Source organism: Saccopteryx bilineata, chromosome 6, assembly GCF_036850765.1.
Source record: "Saccopteryx bilineata isolate mSacBil1 chromosome 6, mSacBil1_pri_phased_curated, whole genome shotgun sequence".
Classification (NCBI taxonomy): Eukaryota; Metazoa; Chordata; class Mammalia; order Chiroptera; family Emballonuridae; genus Saccopteryx; species Saccopteryx bilineata.
Genome location: NC_089495.1, coordinates 173683982 through 173705968, shown reverse-complemented (window position 1 = coordinate 173705968; position 21987 = coordinate 173683982). Strand labels below are relative to the sequence as shown.

The following is a 21987-nucleotide window of genomic DNA, read 5'->3' as shown; positions in this document are numbered from 1 at the left end:
GACAGAAACCTTGAGAGAACGGTATCAGTGGTGGGTGGTTGAGAGGCAATCCACAACTGGGCTACGCATCCCGCAAGCCCGGAAATATTGAGGGCTTTGTGAAGTCTCTGCGTGCCAAGTGCTTCACATTTTCTACATATAACTTATCCTTTTGAAAATGGTAACATTGTTGTGTGTTCTGCTGTGATGTTTTCCCAGCTGTGCTTCCCTTCTGCACCTGCCATCAACTGCACTACTCCAAAGCATCTTCCAGGTCTGAGTAACTCCCTTGCAAAGAGAAATGTAGTTCAGTCTCACAGCAGGTGTCCAAGCCACACAGATATTATGGGTCAAGGAAGATCAATTACATTTCCTGAGGCTCTTTTCCTCTGTTAGTGGTGCTGTGTGGATGGCATCAGAGATATTCGCCTCAGAACCTGGATGGTTGAAAGCTCAGTAAAAATAAGAGGAACTTTAAAGATAAACTTGACTGTGTATATTCTTTCCATTTCATAAAGCGCCTAAATAGTAGAATTAGACCTATAATAAATGCAAGGAAATTGCCTATCACTGGCATAATTGAGAACTATAAATATTTTAAATAATAAAATTGTGAAAAATTTCTTTATTAATGCTCTGGGGATGTGTTAAATCAAATCTGTAAAGACTGGGGGATTTATCTGGATGGGAGAATATGAAATCTTTCCTTTCATATCTTTGAGATCAAACATTTTTTCTTGGATGTTTCAAAAGGCTTCAAAATAAAAAAGAGTGAATATGTGAGCAGTCATGATGAGGAAAGCCCAGAAGAGTAAATCCATGGTGGTCCTTCTGGGAAGATGAATGTAGGAAATGGAAGAGCAAAGAAAAACAGTGCAATAATAAAACTAATTTGACATTGCTTCTCCATTGATGTAAGTCCTCCCCCCACCAGCGGGTATGACTTGATGTGATTTAGTAAGGCTGTCCTTGAAAATTGAGACTAATTTCCAATATGTGTGAGAAGTATGAGCTATTTAAATATTATGAGAGAAATACAAGAATAATATAAACTAATATGCCAAGGAAGATCTTCTTAATAGATTTGTAATGAGGCAAAAAGAGAAATAGTATTTGTTCTAATATTTTTTTTATAATTCAGTCTTTAATATTTCTGCGTAACTTGTGTGTGTGTATGTGTGTGTGTGTGTGTGTTATGTAACTGTGGCAGACTCTGTTCATTTTATATGTGTTATCCATTTTTACTTATTCATTAATAGTAAACCCAAATTGGTTTGGGGTGTCATAATACCTAGCTATTAAAAAAATAAAACAGAACATGTTTCCTAGACTCCTGTGCAGCTAGATGTGATTGGATGTTATGGTTGGGGCCACTGCAATCTAAGTGGATGTTTGCTGGGGATTTCTAGCACATTTTTGTTTCTCAATATGTACAATGCCCTGTTTTCTTGTTCCTCCTTCTTGTTTGGAACACAGCCCATAGGCTGGAGGTAGAGACCATTAGTATGGAAGACCCACACTAAGGATGGTAGACAGGAACAATCCAGGAGCACTGATGAATTTGTGGAACTGTGTCTTCACCTGTTACAGGAGAAAAATAAACTCACATTTGTTTAGGTCACTCACATGAACTATTATTACATCTACAATGGAATTTATGGAGCACTGAAACAGAAGGGTGAATAAGAGCAATTCTCATTCATTTTGTATCTACTGTCAGGACTTAAATAGCTATGACTTAGACTTGATACCCACTGGGTGGACATAACTATTTGTATATTTACAAAGAGATCCAACCCCCACTACAATACAATGTTTCCATCTTCATCCTGCTTGGAAGTATAGCAGATACTCTGTAGATAATCTTGGAATATTTGTTATTAGAATGATTCTAGGTTTGTTTTCTGGGTAGAAACATCTTAATAGAAATTTGTTGACAAGATTTTAATTTAATACAAAATACATTTAACTGATTTATTTGTTTGTATCCTTCTTCATTATCTTATTTATTCAGTATTCTATAGTTAAAGGGAATCTAATTGGCAAGATTGTTTTTTAATTCTACTATTTAGATAAGAGAACACATTTTAAAGCAAACTGTAATTAATAAATCAGCAAATGTTAAAATTTAAGAAACTGACCTAAAAAGCAGTATCAGAGATATAGGTGCTATTTATTTTCTTACCTTCTCCAACCTCTGCACCAAGAGGGGACATTGATCTCTCCTGAATGTGTCAGAAAATGCTACTCCATCTGCTTGTGAATATTCTCTTCCTTTGAGATTTATGCCACTGAGCCCCTCTCCTGTAAGCTGCCAGCTTGTGTGCACTCCCCTGCTCTGACCAAAGACTGGAGTCTAAGATGAGTCTTCTTCCCCTCTGTTGAGGCTGATCCCACACACCTGTGTGGGATGACACTGTGAGTTAACACATGAATTTAACCATCTCAAGGAGTGGAAGTGCAGATCCTGGCAGGTAGATAGGCATAATGGGAGATTGTAGGGTTCTTCATGTCTCTGCTCAACTGTCATCTCAGAGAAGGCACCTCTGTCTTCTCTGACTATATCCCCCATCGTACGTACATCTCCAGCATCCTCATCCAAACTATTACCATCTGTCATCTGGAATACAGTACAGTCCCTAAAGGTCTCCCTGCATGCCTATCGCCCCCATAACACACACACACACACACACACACACACACACACACACACACACACACACGGAAAATGATTATATTATATTCTGCTCAAAACTTTAATATTCTTTCACTGTACTTAGATAAACCAGACTTCTCAGCGTGGCCTTTAAGACTCTTCAGAGCCTGGTTCCTGCTGACCTCAGCACTTTCATCTCCCCACGGCCACCAGGGATGCTTGGCAGTGTTTATTCTTCAACTGTGCCATTCTGCCTCTGTCATGAGACCTCTGCCCCTTTGCATATGGTGTACCCTGTGCCAGGGATGTTCTCTCTCTTCCCTTCTTTACCTTGGCAAGTGTCCCTCTGTTTCTATCTCAGCTAAACTGTCTACTCACTGCCTCTCTCATTACACCCAGTGCCCCAACCCCATCTCACTCGCACCCCTCCACCTGTCCTTCATAGCACTCACCACAACTACAGTCGTGTCCTCATTTACGTGACACTGCTGTTCATGTCCATCGCTTTCACACAGAGGCAGACAGACCGTCAGTTAGTTACACGTGGACAGGGGCCGCAGAAACCCCAGACCTCATTGCAGGGCCTGACGCACAGAGGTGTTCAATTAAAGTCTGTTAAGTATTAATTTTAAAAGTCATGAATATCAGGATTACTTCTTCGGTTAAAATATGAAATATAGATTAGAACATGCTAAAGTAAATAAGTGACACGGATAATGGATGTTTTGAGTTCAGAAGGCAAAGTTTTCTGTGAGCCATTGAGATCTGGCCAAGGAAGGACCTACGAGTCTTCTTGCAGGATGAACGGTGTTCAGAGGCAGCACCCTGTTGTAACAGGTCATTGTCAAAACTGCCGAAGTTCAGTATCTGAACCCCAGCTGGACAATTCGCTGTCTCCACAGCCTTAGAAAAGAGCTTCATGGTCTCTAAACTTCAGTCCCTTTATCTGTGAAAATTGGGAATGATATGAATGCTAGCTCCCATTAACTGAGCACTGATGATGAACGAGAGTGTGCTCAGAGAGTGTGTGGATTATCCCAGGACGTCTGAACCCACAGTCTGGGCACTCTCCTTATCCCTCCTTGTCCAAGAAGAAAGAGAAGCTCAGAAATTTGAAATGACTTGCTCAAGCGCCAACTCATCAGTGAGGATTAAATAAGGTCATGTAGCGATCACAGCGCAATGTTCGTTATCTTCTCTTCTACTGATAAAGTGGAGAGAAACTTGTCTGGCAGGAGGGCAGAGACTGGAGATAGTGGAGCATAAGAGGGAGCCCAGGAAAAGCTGGCGGGCCAGTCTGGCTTCTTAAGAGGTCATGAGTAATGATGAGGTGGGAAAGCTGGCTGAAAAGGATGGCCGGGAAGCTCTCTGAAGTGCTGAGAAACACCACTACGCAGGGAGAGGCAGCAAGGTTGAGGCTGCATGGCTCCGTTTACCCTTCCTCTGCACAACGGCTAGCAAGGTGCAGGTGGGAGTAAGCCAGCAGGTGAGATCTGGGGACCACGTGTCCTCCGTGGTGCTGCTGGCCTCCTGCAGCTCACAGGTGTTTCCTTCTTCAAAGCCGATGAAGAATCGGAGATTGATTTTACATATATTTTTCAGAAAGCAATTCATTCTTGCTTTTTCTCTCCTCCCTAAAATGTTTTTAGGGAACTCAGCCATGTCCACAAGGTTTTTATTTATTTATTTATCTGAAAGCCCCTTACCTCATTAATTCTGTCCCTGGTCCCAGGTTCTCAGCTCTGCAACTTGCTCAATAGAAAGGAATAAATCATTTGATTCTGTCTGAGAGTCGAGCCCAGGGTGTACCGAGACCAATGCCAGTCACTAGGTAGCTAAAAGCTGGCTGTCATGAGCGAAGACCGCAGGCCACTCCAGGGAGGACCTTGTTTCTCAGGCTGGTGGCAGGAGTTACCTGAAGAACCTACTGACTTGAAGGCAGGTTGGGAAGAGGCCATGGAGAAGGACCCAAATGTAGACTAGCAGCCCACAGGGGAAGCCAGGACACGGTCAGTACAGGCCTGGGGGCAGACCTGCCCCTACTCCTGAGTGTGGAGTGTGGCTGACAGTCCACTCCAGGTTCTTTGGGTAACATAGATCCTGTGAATGTATCCTGGAAGTCTTTACAGAGAGTCTTATCCAAGAAAGCAGTGCACCTTGAATAATTAAACAACAAGCAAATCCACACTTTGCCACTGAACCGGAAGGCCAGGGGAGAGGACAGTAATGTTCACTCTGAATTCCTTCTGCCTGTGCCTTTGAGTCAAAGACATCTGAGGGGCTGTTAACATGGCATTAAAATCTAGAACGTTTGGCATAGCTTGTTTGGCGTGTGTGCAGATGTGCAAAGAGAGATAAGGGACTTCTGTGACTGTCCTGGAGAAATGGCGTCTAATCCAGAGGCAGATTTAATGGCAGGTGCACTGGGTGTGCACCCTGGGCCCCGACTTCTGAATTGCAAAACCCCAACTGTACACTTTTTTCCTAATGACACCAAGTTTGGTTTCGTATGTGCAATTTTAACATTAATATAGTACATAATATTTTTTATTTATTTAATAATATGGTTATCATGTATTTTTATTTTCCCTGTCTCTCTCTCTCTTTTTAAGGGGCCCAATATTTTCTTCTGTGCCCGGGGCCTCAACCGACCTTAATCTGCCTCTGCCTCAGTCTGACAGTGTTTGCTGCAGCTGGCTAGGACAAACCATAAGAGTTTCCTGTTCTTGGGAAAGTTAGCAAGAGGGGTCAAAGAAGCCTAGGATGGGTGTTTCTATTATCATTCCATAGGAGGCTATTTACATAATAATAAAGTATTAGTAGTAGTTATTATTCTTGTTGTTATTATAACTATCTCACTGTTATTATGCCAAAGAAATTCTTCTATTCCTTTTCCCATTCCACAGAATAGTGGGAAACCACAGTATTTATAAGGACCTTTAATAACAGGGTATCCGGGTGGCTGTAGTTAAAAAACCAACATGGTGCAACCATTGTTTATGCTGCTTTTCTACCATTGAGCATCTTTTGTGGATGGCTAGTTTTGTAGATGTCCAAAGGCCCTTAAAGTTAAAAAGAATGTTTCATTTTTTTCACCACTGGATTTATGCAAAGAGATCATCTAACATTTTTTTTTTTACTGTATTCTACTCAACTAATTGATGTTTGCCCCAAAACAGTTTCTTAGTGAAATAAATTTGGAATTTACTAATTTAAATGGTTTTATTATTTCCTACATTTAAATTAATACTTAAATATGAACAATAAAAGGGGTATATAAAACTAGAATATATTATAAGAATGTTTTAAAATATTAATGAAAAAATATTAACTAATACAGTGGTACCTTGAGATATGAACAGATCAACATACAATTTTTTTTTTAAGATACGAGCTGCGACTCAGTCCATATTTTTGTTCGAGATCCAAGCGAAATTCTGAGATATGAGTCGTAATTTGGGAAGTTGCCGCTAGTTGGCGCTTTGGCGCACGGGTCCAGTATCGGCAGTTTGATATATGAGTTGACTGATTTGCAAGCTCGGTTACAGAATACATTAAATTCATATCTCAAGGTACCACTGTACTTGACAAAAAACAATAAAACTAATATTTAAGATATTTCCTTATTTCTTCTTGATTGGTGTCCTCACTTGCAATTTTTTCACCTGTGGACAGAATGAACGTTACCACGGGTGCTAGAATATGCTCTTGCGTAGATGAATGTTGAAAAAGAGTAAGGAATGTAAATCTGTGATTTTCACATTGGGCAGCTGCCCAGGAGCCCACCTTAGAGAAAACCCTGATTACAAGTGCCATTTTAACAACCAATTTGCCGAATTAAACCAAAAATTAGGTATTTGCTTTGCCAAATTGGTGCAAACTGGCTGAATCCCACCACTGGATCACACCTGCAACCTTGTTGTTTTGGGACCACGCTCTTAAATAGGTGTGAATTTTGGTGATGTTGGATTAGACAAGAGTTTCTTAAACATGCATCAAACACATTAACAACAAAATGAAAATAGGTAAGTTAGACTTCATTAAAATTATAAACATTTATGCACCAAAGGAAATTGTCAAGAAATTGAAAAGACAACCCATCGAATGGGAGAAAATAATTGCATTTCAAATGTTTGATGAGTGTTCTAATATTCATTTCTATAAATCAACAACAAAAAGATTAACCACTCAATTTAGAAATTGATCAAAGAACTTGAGTAGATATTTATTCAAAAATATGAAAATGGCCAATAAGCATATGAAAATACTTAGCATTATTAGGAAAATTGGAATCAAAACCACAATGAGATTCCACTTTATGCCTCCTAGGATGTCTAGAATTGAAAAGATAGAAAATGACTAGGGTTGGCAAAGATGTAGAAAAGTTGGAACTCTTACACATTGCTGGTGGGGTGTGACATGGTCCAGGCTGCTGTGGAAAACAGTGTAGAAATTTGTTAGAAAGTTAAACAGGGAATTACCATTACCCAATGACTCTAATTCTACATATAACCAAGAGAATTAAAAATAGCTATGCACACAAAAGTTTACACACGAACATTCATAGCAACATTATTCATGATCATCCAAAAGTGGAAACAACCCAAATGTCTATCAACTGATAAACAGATAAGCAAAATATGGTGTATTCATACAATGGTATATTATTCAGCCATAAAAAATGATGAGGTATTGATTCATGTATGGTTGAGTCTTGAAAATATCACACTAAGTGAAAGAATCTAGCCACCAAAAGTTATATAGTGGATGATTGCATTTATATGAAATGTCTGGAATAGGTAAATTCAAAGACAGAATATAGATTAGTTGGTTTCCAGGTGCTGAAGAGAGAGGGGAATGGGAAATGACTGCTAATGAATAGCAGGTACAATGTTTTTTGTTGTTTTTCTTAAGTGATAAAAGTGTCATGGAATTCAATAGTGATAATGGTTGTACAAGTTTGTGACTATACTAATAACCACAGAATTGCACGTTTTAAAATGGTAAATTTGTATGGCATGTTCATTTTATGTCACTGAAATCAAAGAGAGACACACTGAGCTAGTTATGGTGCTAAATTTGGAGAAGGCGAATACTAATGGGGCGCTATCCCAGCACTCAAATATCTCATTGTGCACAGCAGGAACATGCCATCGAACCAGCATCTCAGTGTGGGGCAGCCTCCAGGGACAACACGGAGAGACTCCGAATGAGGTACTGCTTGAGATAAAAGCGAAAATCCCTAATTAAGTCTTTCTGGTCTCATCTTGTGCTAACTTCTCAGAGTCTAAGCCCTAGCTCTGTCGTAACCCCTGTGCCCCTGCCTCAACACAGGGGCTTTGCACATGCGCTCCCTCCCCTGGAGTTCTCTTTGTCCAGAGTGTTCCCTTACACTTCTTGTTGACCCCTCCCCATCTTATAGATCTTACTGATTACCTCTAGGTAATCTTCTGTCCCTGACCTTAGTAATCACATCCGACTGCCAGCTGTCATCTTGCAGCCTTCCAGCCTCACAACCCTTAGAGGTGTACCCCCCCCATGTGCTTCTTTCACTTAGTTGTCTTTTCCTGCCAGATTTTCAAGTTGTTAAGGGTAGCGACCTGTCCGCTTTGTCTCATCAAAATAATGTCAGCATTCTCAGTGTCTAGCCCACAATAAGGTCTCAGTGAGTACATGATGGCCAGTTGAATGAATGAACAGAAGTAGCAGTCAACCATCTATCTGGCTACATGGGAAAATATAGATTAGGGCTTCTCCAAGCAGAGATGTGTCCTGCTGGCTGGGAGAGGTCTATTCCCTGCTGCATCCTTCCTATCCTAAGTTGCAACCTTTCGGTCATATTATTCTCACAGGAACCCAGTGAGGTAGTTTGATGTCGCAGTTGTCCTTTCCATTTGAATCACCTGCCATGTAATTTGAGGACAAGATGACTAAATGATTGCTATGCTCAGTGCAAGTGCATAGCATTGCTTTATTGGGCTGGGAGGTCTCGTCCAGTTTGCTCACTCAAATACTTCATTGTATTCTGCGCCAGGTCCATAAATGTCAAATAGGAACAGCCCTTGACCTCCTGGCTCAAAGCAAAGCATGCCATCGCATGAGCCTTGCTGACCTTCTTTACTAAAAGAATCTTTAATATGGATTAATTATATTATAATAATATACTTGTTCTTTTTATCGGAGTCCTTGGGGAATGTCTTTTACTGGTAAAATGTTATCGCACATAGTAGTAAGATGAAACTGGGTTTTATTCTTTGATTAACAATGAAAAGTTTCACATAAAATAATTTTTAAGTACCTTCAGCTTGAGCATAAATGGCAGCCATGCGTCATTTTGCACTTATACAAACTTTACTAGACTTGGCAGTTGATCTGAAAAATGAGTCTGATAGCTAATGGGACATTTGTGGAAAAGACAAACAAGTTGTCCAAAATAAACAAAGCCAGCATTTATTTTTAATCAATAGCAGCCGAGCAGGGGAGATGCAGTTAGCTCAGGGCACAGAACAAGCTCATTAAGTAGGCCAGGCCTCTTATAAATCATGGAAGTGTCAAATCTGAAATTAAACCAAAGGAGAGAGTGGTTCAGGATTTGTCCCTTGCACCATGCATGAGTCTGGTTGGCAGAGAGACACCTGAGAGAAGACTGAGAAAGGCTGTTTCTCCCCTTAGTAACTTATGAGCTGTCACCATAGGCGATTAACTTGTTCAAAGGCCAAGGACTGGAGCCCAATGGCCATCATGTGAGTCCTGGTTCCTAAACTTCCTAGCCATGTGTGGCTGATGCTGTCAGTACCTTATCTTGGCCACTGAGCCTACACAGGATGTTACTACCAGTTCTTGTACAGCTAGTGCTCGACTTGCAACCACAATCGGTTCCGATAGACCAGTCATAACACGATTTGGTAGTAAGTAGTGTAGGCTATATGTACAGTACTGTGAAATGATATTATAAAAATCTTTAAGTCATATTTTATCATAATTTTCTTTCATTATTGTTATATATCATAATTTTCTTTGTTCATTTTATGCCATTTATATCATCTCTACACCATTTTGTTTCTTATTTTTACATTTGTCAGGTTTAAGTAAAACACTGCGTTACCAGCACAACTGGTTTAATATTTGAAAAGATAATTTCCTCTTGGTATAAATCTTGAAAGGGGTTTGATGAAAAATATCCAAGACACAAAACACAAATTGCTGTACCGAGTCTGGGATAACAGTTGAAATGGTGCACGCGGAGATGGTAGTGCTGCCGGAAGCTGGTCTGCACTGTCGTAGCCCAGCTGGGCAACGCTTGCGCTGCCAGATGCGGAGCAGTTGTGGCTAGTGATTGTGGTCGTCAAGTCGAATGGTCATAAGTTGCATAGGTCATAAGTTGATCAATATTAGTACTTGCTGAAGACCTCCCATGGCTCAGACTGAGGCATTCTCTGGCTAAGAGTTGTGTTTTAGGCTCAGGGAAGACAATTAGAATGGGAATTGGTGGGCACACAGCCTCTCTTAATCATTCCTCAGTGGTGAACTCCAAGTGGCATTCTACACAGCTCCTCAGAGTGCCCCCAGCAGGACCGAAGGATCCCATTCATCTGCAGACCTTGTACTGGCTCCTCCTCTTCCCATCTCACTTCTTTCTCACAGTGCTTTCTGAAGTCCTCCCCAAACAAAATACTTTTTCCCAAGATCCTATGTTTAATGCCTGCTTTGAGGGGAGCCTGACCTTAGATACTATGTAGCTGTACAGCATTTACTTCTAGGACAGCGGTAAGGAGGTCAGAGATCAGATGCAAGGTAGCCTGGTGGTTAGGAGAGCCTTTTCTAGAGGCACAGTGCCTCATGAAGCCCTGACTTGGCCACTCACTAGGTATATGATCTTACATAGGACACTAAACCTCTCTGTGCCTGTTTCCTTATCCATAAATGGGGTCAATGACAAATATATTGCTCACAAAAATTAGAGGATATTTTAGAATGAATAAGAAGCAAAAAAATATTTTCTACTTTTTGTGAGCAGTATATAATACCTACCTTGGGGACTTGTGGTGAGAACTGAGTAATCCATATACCACTTTTGGAATATTTCATAACACATGGGAGGTGTTCAGTGAAGGTTAGCTGTGGTTATTATAACCAAAGAACATCAGACTGGGGAAGACGTTTACAAGTCAGCCTTTGTGACCTCTTTGTCACATAGGAGGGAAATGAGACCCATAGGGGCAGGAAGTAGTTTCCTCAGAGTCATGGATTAGGGACAGCAAGACCCAAATATCTCTGAGACCAGTGCCCGCTATCCCCAAATGCATCTTCAAAACAATTCTTCCATCTAGCCCATTAAGAAAAGGGACCCAGCCCTGGCCAGTTGGCTCAGTGGTAGAGTGTCGGCCTGACACGTGGAAGTCCTGGGTTCAATTCCTGGCCAGGGCACACAGGAGAGGCACCCATCTGCTTCTTCAACCTTCCCCCTCTCCTTCCTCTCTGTCTCTCTCTCTCTTCCCCTCCTGCAGCCAAGGCTCTATTGGAGCATAGTTGACCCAGGCACTGAGGATGGCTCCATGGCCTCTGCCTCAGATGCTAGAATGGCTCCGGTTGCAACGGAGCAACACCCCAGATGGGCAGAGCATTGTTTTCTAGTGGGCAAGCTGAGTGGATCCGGTTGGGCGCATATAGGAGTCTGTCTCTCTGCCTCCCCGCTTCTCACTTCAGAAAAAGTATGAAAAAAGAAAGAAAAGAAAAAGGACACAGCCTTGGCTGGTTGGCTCAGTGGATAGAGCATCATCCTGGTGTATGAATGTCCTGGGTTTGATTCCCAGTCAGGGTACACATGAGAAGCAACCATCTGCTTCTTTTTCCCTCCCTCTTCCTGGTCTCTCCTTCCTCTGCCACAGCCAGTGGCTCGGCTGGTCGGAGCATTGGCCCAGGGTGCTGAGGATAGCTGGATTGATTGGAGCATCTGCCCCAGACCGATGGTGGATGGATGCTGGGTGGATCCTGGTTGGGGGGCATGCAGGAATCTGTCTCACTATCTCCCCTCCTCTCACATAAAGGAAAGGGGGACCCAATATGGTTATTTCATTTCACTGATTTTTATTTTAAATTTCTTACCTGTGAAAGGCAGGAAATATGTAAGAATTATATAAGATTTAAAGGATCCCATAAATTTGAAACCAGAAATTTATTTTGAGGGAATAAAAAAAATGAATTCTGCTATGCCACAGGCGGAATTTTCCGGGAGAATATATGATTTGGACACAAACACCCTCCTGTGCAGAGTCCTGTACAAACCTCAGCATCACCCCCTGGCCCGCGCGGCCGGAGGGTTCTGGCTGTGTAGAGTGGAAGTCCTTCGAGTATTTGATAGCATTTATCTGCTTATAGCTCACAGCCTTGTAGTATTCGTTAGCAGACAGAGGTTTGTAGTGGGCCAAATAAAATAAAAATAGATGTTTCTGTAACAGATCTTTGCTTTTTTAAGTCCCTCTTTTTTTTTATTCACTGCTCCAAGCAAGCCACATCCTCTCATCTTCCTATTGACCTTAAACTAAGAAGGGATAAAGCACGTGAAGGAACCAGAAGGAGTGGATCAGATGAAAGGCCTCACTACATGAAAGCTCTCCCTTCTGTTCCACCAGAGAGATCAGTAGAATAAAACCACATTAAAGATGACCTCTGGCCCTGACCCTCCAGAGATGACATCTTTCAGAGGCAGCAAGTGCATCTCTGTATAAATACACCAAACGGGTTGGAAAGGAGAGAGCCCCGTGCTGCCAGGACTTGTAAATATTTGTCCGAGGGTCATGTTTCTATTTATCTCAGAGTGTGTCTGGCGAAGGAAATCTGGAGGGAATCTCTTAAAAGGTGAAGCAAGTTGGTTTGTGAAAATGGTGTCATTCCATTTATTCTGCTTTGGGGAAATCCCTTTGGTCTCCCAGGAAACAGTTGCTACTAGATCAGGAGGTCGGTAGATTTTAATTCATTAGCTTCTATTCCAACTGCATATCTTGAACACCATTCATTTCACCATTGAGGAATTATTTTTAATATTTCATTTGCTTGTTAACCAACCTGATATTAATATATGAGCTTCCTTGCTTCTCTCCTTTCCTCATTTACTACTGATAATCAAAACTATGGAAAAATCAATACTATTATTATTAATTTTGATGCCTCTACCAAAGCCAATTTTGGTTGGATATAGATCAACTATGTATACATAGGCAATCTGTGGGGCTTTGTATGATAAAATAACTTCTATTTAGGACCAAATGACTCAAAATACGCATCCTAAAGCTCTCACCTGTCATTTTTATGGTTAAATCATGATTGAGCATCAAGCTTGCCTAACATTTAATTTCTCTACTTACTTGCCTTTATTTTCTGTATATCAAGTCGCAGAAAGTTTTTATTTTGCAATTCTTTTTTCCTTTTGAATAGCAATTATACGCAGTTCCAAAAGTCATGACGATGCAGTTTATAAGTTTTCCAAGTGGGAGAACCAGAACGTGGCAAATGAATGCAGAAATAGCAATAAAGAAGGGATGGGCGATCAGTTCATGTCTCCGGGAGAATAACGATGATTTAGACTGTGTGCTTAATATGGACGCTAATGTGAACACATGTTTGAGGCTGGGCTTTCCCCAAAGCAGACTGTTACTGGGAGTACATGTAGTTGATTTTTAAAGTTGATGCTAGGAACAACTGATAGGGGAATGTGGAAGTAACAATGGGAAGGCATAAAGCCAACACAGGCGCAGTGTTGAGCAGGTTACTGCTGTGGGCAACAAGGGCTCAATACCATGAGATACCCTGATAGACTGCGTGGAGCATGTCTCAGAATTGTGCTGCTGCCTTATATCCATCACTGAAGTCATTCATCCACTGCCAGAGAGTCACAGGGGCTAGGGGTGAAAAGATACTGGTGTGCAAAGAAACAGTGAACCTCAAAGGTCAGGAATGAAACATCAACAGCATGTGCTAGCCACCAAATTATAGTAAAAACCAAGACTGGCTGAGCAAAGGAAACAAACCCCATGCAGCCTCAGAACCTGGGGTATTGTATTGGCTGTTAACATCTGGCCCACTGTCTTCCTCTTTTTTCCTCATCTTTTATTATGATTTTTAAAATTTATTCTTTTCTTTTAATTTTTCTGAAAGGTTTAAAATAGATAAGTAAACATAAATGGAGAATAATAAAAGGCACTTGTTAGCATGAAAAATTCTTAGCCAACTGAGATGAACGAATGTAACGGAGGAAAGTTTCAACGAAACCAGAGACTTCCTCTATCCACTCCTCCTAAATAAAACTTTTATATTCTCTAGCTCCCTAGGACTGGCTGCCATCACATAGATCTTTTTTTTTTTAATTTTTTAAAATATTTTATTTATTGATTTTTTTAGAGAGAGAGGAGTGAGAGAGAGAGAGACAGAGAGAGAGAGAAGGGGGAGGAGCAGGAAGCATCAGCTCCCATATGTGCCTTGACCAGGCAAGCCCAAGGTTTCGAACCGGCGACCTCAGTGTTCCAGGTCGACGCTTTATCCCACTGCGCCACCACAGGTTAGGCCAACATAGATCTTGACAAGGAGAAATATATCGTATGATAGCATTAATGTGTGATAGTATATTTTGTAATTAGAGGGCAAAGGCAATCATGCGTGCCCTGTTGAGTTAGAGTCCTTGGGTGTATTTGGAGAGTGCTGGCTATCTGAAGTCCCCTTCTGAGTCAGTCTTTCCAGCAGGGTACCATGCCTTTGTTATGATGTTTCTGCCCATAACCTTCAAGAATCATCATGCCATTTGTCAAATATTCTTAGCTGTTGGTAGGCGTGAAAAACATAAAGAGGTGAGCATTTTCTACTGATATCTCACAGACATATGAACTCTATGTTACAATACATGCTCCTCTCGGACTGCATTTTGTCACACAAAAAACATCCATTAGCAAGCAGTCACAAAAATAGTCATCCAGGCTTATCCTGTAAACTCAGTGGTTCCCCTCTACCTGCAGGCATGCCAACAACTTTCATATGAAGTTCACTTTGAGCAGCCAGTCCTGTAAGTAGATCAGGCCATGGAGTCATCCCTTCAACATGTGATTGTAGCTTGAGACAGAGCCATGACCTTGGCTCGGCTCCAAAGGTCTTAGATGGCCGGGCTTTCCAGAATCTCTAGATTCTTATCCAGTCTTTCATGCAGAGATGATGGTGCCCATACGATTTCTCTAGCCAGCTATGTATCTTGAACACCTCTTATTTCACTAATAAAAAGTTATCTCTAATATAGCATTTGTTTATTAACCAACCCCCTGCTATTTGATAGTGATAGTTAATATAATTAATATGTTTATGTAGCTATTTCTGGAGAGTGAATACCAAATTAGGACACTTCATGGTAACTGTCTCCAGAGTGTGTACTTACACACACACACCCCCACACACACACACAGAGAGAGAGAGAGAGAGAGAGAGAGAGATTTAAAACCATATTACAACCTAGGCAATATTCCAAAACAGAAACCTTTTATAAATCATGATTTCTTTTTCTTGGCAAAATATTTCATTAATTTGAAATTTCCTATGGTCATTAGTCTGAGAGTTTTGGTAGAGGATGTTAATATTCTTCACATGTAATGTTGCTGCTTTTACTTTGTTAAATGGCTTACTTTATAGCAGAACCAATTTTGTCCAAAGATAAAAATTTCAGGGTTTGAAAATTGTGTTCCATATCCTCCCATCTCCTTCCCTTCTCAGGCAAACTGTGAAGGGCTGCATCCTGCCGCAGATGGATGTTTTATTAAATTTTCTCGTTGGCCCTTTAAAGTGTAAGACAAAACTATGATTGTATGGATTCAAATAAACTTACAGAAAGCCATGATTTTCCTCAACCTCATAATGACATTGAGTCTAACAAGTATTAGAACTGTCTGCAAATTACTTAGTTAGCCCTTTACACTGTATCTAAATGTCTCAATATTATGCTTTGACTGCAATTAAAATTTTAGACTCTATATGGAGCTGTGAGAAAAATATGGCCTAACGGGAAACACCAATGCTTTCTTACAAGTTAGTCCTTTATTTCCTGACCCATCCCCTCTATTGGTACCGGAAGCAAAATTTCAGTCTGCAGGAGGATGCATCCAGAGGGGTTAATTCTGGGTGCAGCATGGCATCATGGGAATGCGGTCGGAACTGGTGCTGAGCCTGCTGTTGCTGTGAATATTCCTGTGCCTCTTGATGCATGTGTGGCTGCCTAGGCTCTGAGCACCTCCCAGCACTCTCCTCTGTGCCTCCTCTTTTGTTCCCAATGCTCACTATTGAGAGTGACAAAGAATACTTGAAACATTCAGAAACTAAGTCATTGGTAATTAGTTTCTTATTATTTTCCCAAAGGTGAAGCTGCTGTAGGAAAAGAGCTGTAAATAATATTAGTTTTGGCTACCAATTTAAGCATCAAAACAACCTATAATTTTGTGATAATGAGACAAATGACAGCCTGTAGAACAGTGGTTAAGCAAGTTCAAGGGGATTTAATTTTATCCATGCACTATAGATTTTTAAAGAGCTGGAATAAGAATAGAAGAGATCAAGAAAGGAAGAAAATTCTGTCCATTGAAGGGAGTTATTTAGTATGCTTTATGTGTTGCCTTTTGACCACGCCCTATCTTGTCAGTCAATCAAAACATAGTAAGTAAAACAGCAAGGCATGTGGACTAAATGAACAAAGCATGAACACAGTTAGGTTAAAGAAAAACCTTGTCTAAAATGATTTCTATTTTGATTGATTTATACAGATTCTTGCATCGATTTCCCAAAGCTGTGGGGCCTCTGTAGACCCAAGCTCTGTGTTCCACCTGGCAATTGACAGCTCTTTGAGATCTCAGCACAGACATTGCACCATTTAAATTATTGAGAAACCTCAGGGTAAAATGGCAGGCCTCTTAAAGCCAGCAAATGGCCCTATTGAGACCCATGCCCCTGTGAGTCCATTCTTCCAGGAAGCTTAGGAATTATTGTGTCTAATGACTACCAGTGGTTCCATCCTATGTAATTAAGATCCAAATATAACTCTTATGTTCATTTTCTACAATGAAATTTCTTATCTGGACAAATGACCCATTTATAAAGGCTCATAAAATATCATAGGTGAGTCATTACATACTTAAAAATCTCCCTAATAAAATGTATGCTAAGGTATTCATATCTGCATTGCTGATAATTTTCCAAAAACATTCCTTACCATAAGAAACTTGAAAAAGCTGTACATTAGCATTCAAGAGGAGAAAAATAGAATAAAGATTCTCTGATTTCATTTGAACAGGTTTGTATTTTTCTTCTATCATTTCAATTCCTGGATGTGATAATGGAGCCACCAGCCCATCAACATAATCTTGTAAGCTTGCGCACTCCCTGCAGAATGCAAAATGTCATGACATTTCCTATAGAATCATGAAACTTTTCTGGCTTTTTTTCCCCAAGTTTTACTCCACATTATAGGTGAATGAAAATGAGGGTTGAGATTCCAGGCACTTTAGAATTCTGAATGTAAGAACTAGAGTGACCAGACTAAGGGAAATTAAATACACCACACTGAAAGGTAACAGAATAATCAATGAGGAACCTCACTCCTATAGCATGGCCCAATGGGCCACATTAAGGTAACTCCACATTACCAAGTCACCACAAGGAAAGAGTGGAGGTCGAGGGAGTAGAAGAGGAGGGAAAAAAAGCACAAGGGAAAAATTTTATATGTGATTAGGGAGGGTTATTACATATTGGAGTGAGAGTTCAGAGAATATTTAATGGAGATTTTTTAAATTATAAAATAACTGGTCATATATATTTTAATCTAAATGTAGGACACAAGAATTCATGTATTTGTAGGTTATTTTTCAAAGTCTTTAATAATCTCTGCCTTTGAATTACCACTAAGTTCTTGGAAGTTTTTCAGATCACTGAATCATACAGTCTTGAGAGTGTAGGTAGTTCTAAGAAATCATTACATAGGACCTTTTTGTCAACATAAAAAAATACATTCACCTGAAGTTTTTACAAGAAGGGACACCTCAGCTTTAGTATTAGCAGAAGAATAAAAAATAAAAATAAAAACACATAGCAGAGTCTTTGGAAGCCTCCTCATTGGGTAGCATGCTCAACACTGCTGCATATGTACACACTGGTGGGTCATACCTGCCAATTACACTAAGTCAATTAGTTACAATAAGTTTAATAGTTAGACATATCATTGAGAAGTTAGATCAAGCCTTACCTGCAGCTATACACATAACTGGATTTTTAAAAAAATTATAAAAGTGTATATATTTATTTTATTTTGAGTGCTACTTGAAGTTAAGTTGCCTACTGTTAGTGCCATAAAAAGCTTTACTGATATAAGGGTGAACGTGAGCAGGGAGATCAGACTGTGAAAGTTCAGTGAGTGATATTCTAAACTCTTACCCCTCAGTGGGTAGTTCTGAGATCAGCAACATTGGTAATATCTGGGAGCTGGCTAAAAATGCAGAAGCTAAGACCTCAACCCAGAATCTGCATCTTAACAAGGTCCCCAGTGAATTCTCTACACATTAATGTTTGAGAACTATTTTAGTCTGAATTTCTGGAATACACTGACTGTATCTAAAATATAAGAGTGACATGGGCAGAAAGGTAACATTCAAAATACTCCCACCAGGAAACAATAGAGACTCCAATGTTGACAGTTCTGTTCACATGAGCATAATGACAAGTGTATTTATCAGAAGGAGATGAGTTAGGACAGTTTTATGGGGAAACAAAAGGGTAGGAAAAGAGTGTGAGCTCCATCATCTGTTGTCTTTCTGGTTTACTACTAACTACTGTGCAGTTTTGGAAGATCAGCCACTTTGGGTATCTATATATTAAGTGGAAACTGATTTCCTTCCTGCCTTCCCCAGGTTTCAATTCATGCTGTTACCTTAAAAAAATAGAACTTGCAGTGGTATTTTTGTCTAGTAATTTGCAACTATAAACATGCAGAGATATCACTTGTTATGGCTAGCAGTGACAAATATGGAACCGAACATTGACCATCTCATTAGCCAAAAGCAGGCCCATAGTTTCCATTGAAATACTGAGAGAGACCTGAAGATAGCAGTGGAGTAGGCAGACACACAGAATCCCAGCTCACAGCACCGAACTGGATTACAAACTAATTTATGAACAATCAGCATGAAAAACCAAATCTGGACTACAAGAACAGCTCTCAAAAACCAAAGAACAAAGAAGAAGCCACAACAAACGTGGTAGGGAGTGCCTGAATCTCCCCTGCTTACAGGAACAGAGGGGGGTGAGGCTGAGAGCCCAGAAGGGATCTCACTCCAAGGAAAAGAGCAGTAAATACTGCTCACAGCCACTTGACAGGCTACCAGGGAATGCGGTGTGTTGAAAGGGCCAGCTAGTCTTCCAAAGAGAAAGGGGAAAGAGAGAGACAGACAGTGAGGGGCAGAGGAATGCAGGGGACGACCTGAGAAGCTGACTCATTCAGTGCTGGAGGCAGCCATAGCTGGGGAAGGGGCTGATCCTTCTACAAAACAAAATACAAAGTGCTTCCAGGTCACAGATCTCCAGACATCTCTCCAGCTCCAATCAGCACAACAAGACACAGCTGAAAACAAGAAGTGGGGAGAAGGGGCAATAACTCAGGTTTCCATGGAGATCTGAGATACACCTCTCCCTACTGAAGCTGAGAAAGCAACCCGCCCCAAGAGAGATTAACTGGCAGAAGAGGCCTTCAGAGTCTCAGGTTACACCCACCACATTCCTGGATACAGTTTAAAATAAGCCCCCTGCTAAGATCAGCAAACAAGACAATCATCTGTTAAGAAAACAAACAAATCAAGACTTCAAAGTGGCCCAAATCTGAAGTGGATTACAAATAATAGCTGATGCCAACCCAAGAAGACCTAGAAATAACACAATTGAAAATGGGAGGCAGACAACACCAAGCCTAGACTCAACCAGCTCTACAAACAAAACACCCAAATACACAATTATAATGAGAAGACAGAGAAGTGCAATCCAAATGAAACCCCAAGAGAAACATACAGAAATGAACTGAGTGATATGGAAATAACCAAACTTCTGGATGTGGAGTTCAAAATAATGATTGTAAAGATACTTAGGGATCTTAGAACAACAATGGATGGTCATTACGAACACCTAAATAAAGAAATAGCAAGTATAAAAAAGGATATTGAAATATTAAAAAAGAATCAGTTGAAGATGACAAATACAATATCAGAAATGAAGACCACAATGGAAGGAATTAAAAACAGGATGGGTAGAGCTGAGGATTGAATCAGCGAGTTGGAGGACAACTGGAATGAAGGCATGAAATCAGAGAAGAAAAAAGAAAAGAAACTCAAAAAGTCTGAGGAAACTCTTAGAGAGCTCTGTGACAACATAAAAAGAAATAACATCTGCATCATAGGGGTTCCTGAAGAAGAAGAGAAAGAACAAGGGATAGACACTTTGTTCAATCATATCATAGCTGAAAACTTCCCTCAATTAAGGCAGGAGAAACTCTCACAAGTTCAAGAAGCACAGAGAACTCCATTAAAAAGAAACCTACACCAAGACATATCATAATTAAAATACCAAAGCTAAGTGATAAAGAGAAAATATTGAAAGTTGCTAGAGAAAAAAAAAAAAAGGTATCACCTACAAAGGAGCCCCCATAAGGAGGACATCTGACTTCTCAACAGAAACACTTGAGGCCAGAAGGGAATGGCAAGAAATATTCAAAGTAATGCAGAACAAGAACCTACAACCAAGATTACTTTATCCAGCAAGGTTATCATTTAAAATTGAAGGAGAGCCCTGGCCGGTTGGCTCTGCGGTAGAGCGTCGGCCTAGCGTGCGGAGGACCCGGGTTTGATTCCCAGCCAGGGCACATAGGAGAAGCGCCCATTTGCTTCTCCACCCCTCCGCCGCACTTTCCTCTCTGTCTCTCTCTTCCCCTCCTGCAGCCAAGGCTCCATTGGAGCAGAGATGGCCCGGGCACTGGGGATGGCTCTGTGGCCTCTGCCTCAGGTGCTGGAGTGGCTCTGGTCGCAACATGGTGACACCCAGGATGGGCAGAGCATCGCCCCCTGGTGGGCAGAGCGTCGCCCTTGGTGGGCGTGCCAGGTGGATCCCGGTTGGGCGCATGCGGGAGTCTGTCTGACTGTCTCTCCCCATTTCCAGCTTCAGAAAAATGAAAAAAAATAAATAAATAAATAAAATAAAATAAAATTGAAGGAGAAATAAAAAGCTTCCCAGACAATAAAAAAACTCAAGGAATTGATTACTACCAAACCGATGCTGCAGGAAATGTTAAGGGGCATCGTGTAAAGAAATCAAAGTGGGAAAAGAATATAGCAAAAGAGGAATACAGCTTTAAAAAATAAAATGGCAATAAACAACTGAATATCAATAATAACCTTAAATGTAAATGGATTAAATGATCCAATCAAAAAACATAGGGTAGCTGCATGGATAAGAAAACAGGACCTGTACATATGCTGTCTACAAGAGACACACCTTAAAACAAAAGATGCACATAGGTCAAAGGTAAAAGGAAGGAAAAAAAACATTTCATGCAAATGGAAATGAAAAAAAAAGCTGGGGTAGCAATGCTTATATCAGACAAAATGGACTTTAAAACAAAGAATATAGTAAGAGATAAAGAAGGCCACTACATAATGATAAAGGGAGCAATCCAACAGGAAGATATAACTATTATAGATATCTACGCACCTAATATAGGAGTACCTAAATATATAAAGCAGACTTTGATGGATATAAAGAGCGAGATCAACAGCAACACTATACTAGCAGGGGATTTTAATACCCCACTAACATCACTAGCTAGATCGTCAAGAAAGAAAATTAACAAAGAAACAGCAGATTTAAAGGACACACTAGAAAAACTGGATTTAATAGATATCTAGATAACCTTTCACCCTAAAGCAGCAGAATATACATTCTTTTCAAGTGCTCATGGTACATTCTCTATGATAAACCACATGTTAGGGCACAAAACTGGTCTCAACAAATTTAAGAAGATTGAAATCATATCAAGTACTTTCTCTGATCACAATGGCATGAAACTAGAAATAAACCACAACAGAAAAGCTTAAAAATTCTCAAACACATGTAAACTAAATAGCAGGTTGTTAAATAATGAATGGATTAAGAATGAGATAAAAGAAGAAATTTTTAAAATCCTAGAAATGAATAATAGTGATCATACAACAACTCAAAATTTTTAGGACACAGCGAAAGCAGTACTGAGAGGGAAGTTAATAGCACTACAGGCACACTTTAAGAAGCTAGAAAAAGCT

The 21987-nt window shown here is 40.4% G+C and overlaps 1 protein-coding gene across 4 annotated transcripts in view; it reads left to right on the top strand.

The window, feature by feature from the left end:
- Window positions 1-21987, top strand: part of MACROD2 (mono-ADP ribosylhydrolase 2) — a 2105833-nt gene that overhangs the window by 1431722 nt on the left and 652124 nt on the right. The gene's annotated exons all lie outside the window — the stretch shown is intronic.